The sequence below is a fragment of the Littorina saxatilis genome, linkage group LG1 (assembly GCF_037325665.1).
Source record: "Littorina saxatilis isolate snail1 linkage group LG1, US_GU_Lsax_2.0, whole genome shotgun sequence".
NCBI lineage: Eukaryota > Metazoa > Mollusca > Gastropoda > Littorinimorpha > Littorinidae > Littorina > Littorina saxatilis.
Window position 1 is genome coordinate 95624379 of NC_090245.1, and position 9071 is coordinate 95633449.

The window sequence follows — 9071 nt, forward strand, 5'->3', positions numbered from 1 at the left end:
AGAGAGAGAGAGAGAGAGAGAGAGAGAGAGAGAGAGAGAGAGAGAGAGAGAGAGAGAGAGAGAGAGAGAGAGAGAGAGAGAGAGAGCAGTCAACATGCTTATTTTTTGTATATCACCAAGTGGAGGGGTGGTCTTATCCTATGCTTAATCTGGCCAGATCTGGGACAGTGAGTGTGCCTTTACCCTTCAGGTCTACCTGTCTGTTGCTACTCAGTGATTAGCTTTGAACAGGGCAACTCATCACTGCCTTTGCCTGTCTGTTGCTACTGATTAGCTTTGAACAGGGCAACCCCCTCACTGCTTTTACCTGTCTGTTGCTACTGATTAGCTTTGAACAGGGCAACTCATCACTGCCTTTACCTATCTGTAGCTACGGATCAGCTTTGAACAGGGCAACTCATCACTGCCTTTACCTATCTGTAGCTACGGATCAGCTTTGAACAGGGCAACTCATCACTGCCTTTACCTATCTGTAGCTACGGATCAGCTTTAAACAGGGCAACTCATCACTGCCTTTACCTATCTGTAGCTACGGATCAGCTTTGAACAGGGCAACTCATCACTGCCTTTACCTATCTGTAGCTACAGATCAGCTTTGAACAGGGCAACTCATCACTGCCTTTACCTTTCTGTAGCTACGGATCAGCTTTGAACAGGGCAACTCATCACTACCTTTACCTATCTGTAGCTACGGATCAGCTTTGAACAGGGCAACTCATCACTGCCTTTATCTATCTGTAGCTACAGATCAGCTTTGAACAGGGCAACTCATCACTGCCTTTACCTATCTGTAGCTACAGATCAGCTTTGAACAGGGCAACTCATCACTGCCTTTACCTTCTGTAGCTACAGATCAGCTTTGAACAGGGCAACTCATCACTGCCTTTACCTATCTGTAGCTACGGATCAGCTTTGAACAGGGCAACTCATCACTGCCTTTACCTGTCTGTTGCTACTCAGTGATTAGCTTTGAACAGGGCAACTCATCACTGCCTTTGCCTGTCTGTTGCTACTGATTAGCTTTGAACAGGGCAACCCCCTCACTGCCTTTACCTGTCTGTTGCTACTGATTAGCTTTGAACAGGGCAACCCCCTCACTGCCTTTACCTGTCTGTTGCTACTGATTAGCTTTGAACAGCGGGGCAACCCCCTCACTGCCTTTCCCTGTCTGTTGCTACTGATTAGCTTTGAACAGGGCAACCGCCTCACTGCCTTTACCTGTCTGTTGCTACTGATTAGCTTTGAACAGCGGGGCAACCCCCTCACTGCCTTTACCTGTCTGTTGCTACTGATTAGCTTTGAACAGAGCAACCCCCTTACTGCCTTTACCTGTCTGTTGCTACTGATGAGCTTTGAACAGGGCAACCCCCTCACTGCCTTTACCTGTCTGTTGCTACTGATCAGCTTTGAACAGGGCAACCCCCTCACTGCCTTTACCTGTCTGTTGCTACTGATCAGCTTTGAACAGGGCAACCCCCTCACTGCCTTTACCTGTCTGTTGCTACTGATCAGCTTTGAACAGGGCAACCCCGGTCACTGCCTTTACCTGTCTGTAGCTGCTGATTAGCTTTGAACAGGGCAACCGCCTCACTGCCTTTACCTGTCTGTTGCTACTGATTAGCTTTGAACAGGGCAACCGCCTCACTGCCTTTACCTGTCTGTAGCTGCTGATTAGCTTTGAACAGGGCAACCGCCTCACTGCCTTTACCTGTCTGTTGCTACTGATTAGCTTTGAACAGGGCAACCGCCTCACTGCCTTTACCTGTCTGTTGCTACTGATTAGCTTTGAACAGCGGGGCAACCCCCTCACTGCCTTTACCTGTCTGTTGCTACTGATTAGCTTTGAACAGGGCAACCGCCTCACTGCCTTTACCTGCCTGTTGCTACTGATTAGCTTTGAACAGGGCAACCCCCTCACTGCCTTTGCCTGTCTGTTGCTACTGATTAGCTTTGAACAGGGCAACCCCCTCACTGCCTTTACCTGTCTGTAGCTACTGATTAGCTTTGAACAGGGCAACCCCCTCACTGCCTTTGCCTGTCTGTTGCTACTGATTAGCTTTGAACAGGGCAACCGCCTCACTGCCTTTACCTGCCTGTTGCTACTGATTAGCTTTGAACAGGGCAACCCCCTCACTGCCTTTGCCTGTCTGTTGCTACTGATTAGCTTTGAACAGGGCAACTGCCTCACTGCCTTTACCTGTCTGTTGCTACTGATTAGCTTTGAACAGGGCAACCCCCTCACTGCCTTTACCTGCCTCTACAGTCTAGGCGCAGTCACAGCACGCGCCAAAAGGAGGTGTGGCTTAGCTGGCCGTTTGTGCAGTAACCATGTCGGTATCTCCACCGCCGCTTAGGTCCCAGTGTGTTATTTTGACCTGCCATGCTGCAGGTCAAGAACTTTCCCACCGTCGGAAGCAGACTATCAAGTTTCCAAACGCTGACAACTCCGAAGACTCTAGAGAGAATTTCTCTGAGACAGGTTTGATGTACAGATTTCCCTGTGTCACTGCTCAAACCAGGCCCGTTTTTATATTTAGTCAAGTTTTGACTAAATATTTTAACATCGAGGGGGAATCGAAACGAGGGTCGTGGTGTATGTGCGTGTGTCTGTGTGTCTGTGTGTCTGTGTGTGTGTGTGTGTAGAGCGATTCAGACTAAACTACTGGACCGATCTTTATGAAATTTGACATGAGAGTTCCTGGGTATGAAATCCCCGAACGTTTTTTTTCATTTTTATATTTAGTCAAGTTTTGACTAAATATTTTAACATCGAGGGGGAATCGAAACGAGGGTCGTGGTGTATGTGTGTCTGTCTGTCTGTGCGTGTGTCTGTGTGTCTGTGTGTCTGTGTGTGTGTGTGTGTGTAGAGCGATTCAGACTAAACTACTGGACCGATCTTTATGAAATTTGACATGAGAGTTCCTGGGTATGAAATCCCCGAACGTTTTTTTCATTTTTTTGATATATGTCTTTGATGACGTCATATCCGGCTTTTCGTGAAAGTTGAGGCGGCACTGTCACGCCCTCATTTTTCAACCAAATTGGTTGAAATTTTGGTCAAGTACTCTTCGACGAAGCCCGGGCTTCGGTATTGCATTTCAGCTTGGTGGCTTAAAAATTAATTAATGACTTTGGTCATTAAAAATCTGAAAATTGTAAAAAAAAAAAAAAATTTATAAAACGATCCAAATTTACGTTTATCTTATTCTCCATCATTTGCTGATTCCAAAAACATATAAATATGTTATATTCGGATTAAAAACAAGCTCTGAAAATTAAATATATAAAAATTATTATCAAAATTAAATTGTGGAAATCAATTTAAAAACACTTTCATCTTATTCCTTGTCGGTTCCTGATTCCAAAAATATATAGATATGATATGTTTGGATTAAAAACACGCTCAGAAAGTTAAAACGAAGAGAGGTACAGAAAAGCGTGCTATGCAGCATAGCGTAACCACTACCCCGCTCTTCTTGTCAATTTCACTGCCTATGCCGTGAGCGGTGGACCACGAGTATACGGTCTTGCTGCGTTGCATTGCGTTCAGTTTCATTCTGTGAGTTCGACAGCTACTTGACTAAATATTGTATTTTCGCCTTACGCGACTTGTTATATTTAGTCAAGTTTTGACTAAATATTTTAACATCGAGGGGGAATCGAAACGAGGGTCGTGGTGTATGTGCGTGTGTCTGTGTGTCTGTGTGTGTGTGTGTAGAGCGATTCAGACTAAACTACTGGACCGATCTTTATGAAATTTGACATGAGAGTTCCTGGGTATGAAATCCCCGAACGTGTTTTTCATTTTTTTGATAAATGTCTTTGATAACGTCATATCCGGCTTTTCGTGAAAGTTGAGGCGGCACTGTCACGCCCTCATTTTTCAACCAAATTGGTTGAAATTTTGGTCAAGTAATCTTCGACGAAGCCCGGACTTCGGTATTGTATTTCAGCTTGGTGGCTTAAAAATTAATTAATGACTTTGGTCATTAAAAATCTGAAAATTGTAAAAAAACACAAAATTTTGTTATAAAACAATATCTTATTCTCCATCATTGTCTGATTCCCAAAACATATAAATATGTTATATTTGGATTAAAAACAAGCTCTGAAAATTAAAAATATAAAAATTATTATCAAAATTAAATTTCCGAAATCAATTTAAAAACACTTTCATCTTATTCCCTGTCGGTTCCTGATTCCAAAAACATATAGATATGATATGTTTGGATTAAAAACACGCTCAGAAAGTTAAAACGAAGAGAGGTACAGAAAAGCGTGCTATCCTTCTCAGCGCAACTACTAAACCGCTCTTCGTCATATCCGGCTTTTCGTAAAAGTTGAGGCGGCACTGTCACGCTCTCATTTTTAAACCAAATTGGTTGAAATTTTGGTCAAGTAATCTTCGACGACGCCCGGACTTTGGTATTGCATTTCAGCTTGGAGGCTTACAAATTAATTAATGAGTTTGCTCATTAAAGTTGTCATTAAAATCGATTTTTCGCAAACAGATTTAAAATTGATTGCATCGTATTCTTCATGATATTCTGAATCTAAAAATACATACATATGTCATGTTTACTCTTAAAATGTGATCACAATTAACGAAAATAGATTAATTAGTCTTACGATTAAAATTTAAGAAATCGATCCAAAAATGATTTCATCTTATTCTTTATCGTTTCCTGATTCCAAAAACATATAGATATGATAGGTTGTATTCAAAACAAGCTCAGAAAGTTAACAAGAATACAGAAAAGCGCGCTTTCCTGCTTAGCACAATACACTACCGCGCTATTCTGGCGTGTGCATATCACTGCGTTTTGCACGTGGGAGGTGAGCGGTTGAAAACGACATTAAACACCAAATAAAGAAAGAAAGATTATTTTACACCCATTGTGTAAGAAAAACATTGAATACATTGACCTTTTTCACGACAGACAGATAACTACAGCCTTTACTGTCTTGTATATAGATTGATGTTTTTCCTTTTTATATTCCTTTTAAAATTGATAAATATTTTTAAACCCTTCTCGGAACAGCTTTCGCAATTCATGTCCACCCACAGGCGCCGGACTATTCTGAATAACAGCGACTGCTCAAAGACCAACAGCAGACAATGATGAACTCGAACTGCCTGGAATCTGTGTTGCCTGTATCAATGCAACTCGCCTGCATGATCACATTTCTGTATTTGTCATGTAAATTCTTACAACCCCGGATAGAAAAACAAAAACAAAAACAGAAAATGACGTCACACCTTAAAAAAAACCATGGCTTTAATTTAAATGTAGCAGCATTAACACTAAATGTTTGTTATAATGCAGTAAAACTATTACATATCTGATTATTCTTGTTCACCTATTTCGTCTCTTCTACCCACAGAGATATAGAATATTCTATATCTCTGTGCCAAGTCAAGTCAAGTGCGCGTATTGTATGTGCCTCTTGTTTTATGGACTGGGCAAAGGATCTGCGCCTTCGGCTCTCAGAGTCAAGTTTCCATAGGCCGAGGGAAGTGTTTAATTAGCCGTATCGAGCACACGCATATCGTGCATTCCGAACGCGTGTACTGGAGTGACTGACAGGAGCTCAAGTTCTCCCTCCCTTAAAAATAAGGGAGTCTGCCGCGATCGCGCCTGAACTGTCTACCTACCTCCTGCAGGTAATGAAAACCACGGGCGGTGGTAATAGGCTGTTGTAATCGCTGCTTACACTACATGGGAAATGTTTGCTTATTGTTCAGTCATACTGCCGGAGACTAAGGATTAAATCCTAAAGAATTTATTTTATAATGGCTGCGCTCAGCATGGAACACTTAACATGCATACACAATTCGACTCCATTTGAAGATCGCACGGCCGAGATATGATCGATTAAAAGTTCGATACAGAGAGATCATGGCATCACTCGCCTGCCATTCTGCAGCAGGAAGAGGGGGGGATGAGGGGGTTCCTGGATAGAGGGTAAGGGAGGCTGGCTATCAGTAATCTGATCGCCGTGACCGCGCGCTCGCCGGATGCTCTCACCATAACTCTGGTCTGACAGCACAACCTGTCTTTGATACCATCTTGCTGGAATCTTCACAGTTTGATTATTTGAAGCAGTTTTTCACTTCAGTCTTTGTGATACACCAGAGCTGCATGGACGTTTATTTGTGGTCATCTACAACTTTAAAACAATGAAGGTTAGTTTTGGTTTGACTATTCCATAAAATACTTTAACTGAAGGTTTTACTGTCTGTACTGCCGCCTGAAAAACTCTCTTTTAGCAAGGATTTGTATGGCTGAACATTCCAGTCAAAATTCCTATTTTCATGTGTTTTAGTTGTTTTCCTCTAGAATCAACTGATTACATAAGTAACATGCAGGACGCACTATATATTATTGTGGTATTTAATGGTGGTGCTGTTATCAATGTTGAACATTACAAATTTGTGTTCATGAAAACTATTTTACTTGCAGCACTTCAAAGGCTACCACAATGGATGGTCCATTAAAAACCTGTCCAATATGCAACGAACCATGTGACGTCGAGTTTAATACCCTGGGAAAGAAAGGATGTGCAAGTATGTTCTCTCTCTTGATTTGTTTCAATTCTTATGATAAATTTGAGTTTCTTAGTGTTCTGTATACTATAACGTTTGTTTGTTTGTTTGTTTGTTTGTTTTATGTCCTTTTTTATTTTGTTTGTTTTTGTTCTTTTGTCTTTTGTTGTTTTTTCCCTTTGGTGTTGTTTTACATGTTGTGCTGTATTTGTAGTTTGTTGTATTACTGGGTGTCATCCAGTGAGACTTATCAAAGCAAGTGTGTGGGGTCATAGCCGGTTAACAAATTGCGTGCTTCTGTTGAAATGTCTATAAAAAAGAGTTTGTAGTGAGCAATGTTATTTGTTTGTTGATACAGGAATCAAGGATTCGAGCCAGAGAAGACAGAACAGAACCGTTCAGCCTACAGTTGGTCAAAGGGTGCATATCGAGTGTCGAAGGGATTACACCAACGACAATAATATCGAGAAAGACTTAAGACAGCAAAACAGAGATACCGATAAGACTGAGCTTGGAGAGCGAAGCACACGATCTAAGCAACACAGATTTGACTTTGCAAGTTGCTGCTTTTTCTGTGGGACTCGGGTAAATCTTTCCAAAACACGTGGACCTGATGAGGCATACAGAGTCAGAACATTACCTTTACAAACTGAAATTTTGAAAAAAATGTGACGAAAGAAATGATGAGTGGGCAGATATCGTCAAGGGAAAGCTTGAATTTGCAAGAGACCTGCATGCAGCAGATGCTGTGTACCATATAACTTGTAACTGTAACTTCAGAGCGCTTGGTCTGTCAATTCCCAAACGTTATAATGACAAGCCAGGTGCATACGCACTGACAAACGCTCCAAGCCGAAGTGTGGGTAGACCACCGGACACTAAAAAACTTGAAGTTTTTGAGAAAACAGCAGAATATCTCATTAACCACGATGACGAACAGATCACCATCGGAGAGCTTGTGCAGAAAATGCAAGAGTTAAGTGGAGGGGTTGGTTACACCACCAAATGGATGAAGGAAAAGCTCTTGGAGAGATTTGATGAAAAAATCATCATAGCGAACATTCTGGGCAAGTCTAATGTTGTAACATTCCGCACAACAGCTAAATCCATTCTTCATGATTTCTACAATTCTCCGAAGACTAATGACGACGAAAGTGAAAAACTGAAGCTGGTGAAAGCTGCTGCAGCACTGATAAAGAATGAAATAAAAGCTGCTTCTGCAACGACAAACAAGGAATATCCAACATCAGAGGATATTTCTTCAGGGGCGTACAACCTGGACTTTGTTCCCCAGTCCCTTCAGCTTTTCCTGCGTTTGATTTTCAGCGAAAAAGATGCTGACAATAAAATTGCATCTGTGGGACAAGCAATTGTCCAGGCAGCTCGACCTAGGGTTGTCATCGCCCCACTTCAAATTGGACTTGGAGTCCAAATGCACCACCATTTAGGCTCCCGATATCTGATCGATGTGTTGAATGCGATGGGCTTCTCGTCTTCCTACACAGAGGTGCAGAGATTTGAGGCAAATGCAGTTGTGTCCCAAAGTACAGATATTCCAGGATGTGCCAAGAATGTGATTCTACAATACGTGGCTGACAATGTGGATCACAATTCCTGTACCTTGGATGGATACAATTCTTTCCATGGTATGGGAATGATTGCTACCACAACTCCTGGAACACGACGAACAACGCCTATTCCTAGGTTGGATGTCACCTCCAAAGATTCAAAAGAAAAGGGAACAATTGACATCGTGTATTTCCAGTCAAAGGCAGTTCACTTTGGGAACACTACATACAGGGAACTAGAAAACCTGCGAGCTGTTGACCCATCTATACACCTTGATGTCTTGTGGAAGGTTGTGTGGCCGCTGAAGCCTGCAAGACCTTCATGGTCTGGAACGATGCAGGCTGTCCACAACGACCGTCACCCTGGTAAGTCGAGCGTTTTCTTCTTGCCAATGATCGACATGAACCCTGGTGATCTGACTTGCATTCACTCTACACTGCTGTTCACGGCGAAGGAAGCAAAGAGACATGGCTCGACTCCAGTGCTCACTTTCGACCAGCCCCTATTTTGGAAAGCCCATGAGATCGTCGCCAACAAACCTGATGATGCTGACTTGGCCTCCATTGTTCTAAGGCTTGAAGGTTTTCACATGGAAATGAGCTTTTTGGGCTGCATTGGACGTTTGATGGAGGGCAGCGGTCTGCAGGAGGTGCTAGAACTGACATATGCACCAACAGCTGTCAACTACATGCTTCAAGGCAAGGCAGTGTCCCGAGCAGTTAGAGGCCACTTTCTGGTTGACTCGGCTCCGAACGCACTCCTGACCTCACAAACGTTCAAAATCTCTCTGCCACTCCCAGACCTGGATGTGACACTAAGTGACGTCTCCATTGAGGAAATTGATAGCACAGATGTACCAGAAGATGTGCAAATTGCTGGGACAGTGGATGATATCGCGCCATCAGCAAATGAAGATGCTCCTGTCTCATGTGAGGAGCCTGATGGGGACCTTGCC

General features: G+C 42.7%; 1 long non-coding RNA gene across 1 annotated transcript in view; it reads right to left on the reverse strand.

Annotated features, from left to right (window-relative positions):
• The window catches only part of LOC138946507 (uncharacterized), a 458926-nt gene extending 453454 nt beyond the window's left edge, over positions 1 to 5472 (reverse strand). The window contains exon 1 of the long non-coding RNA XR_011449370.1: positions 3831 to 5472. This is a non-coding gene — a long non-coding RNA (uncharacterized lncRNA). The remainder of the gene's footprint in view (positions 1 to 3830) is intronic.
• Positions 5473 to 9071: the final 3599 nt, after the last annotated feature.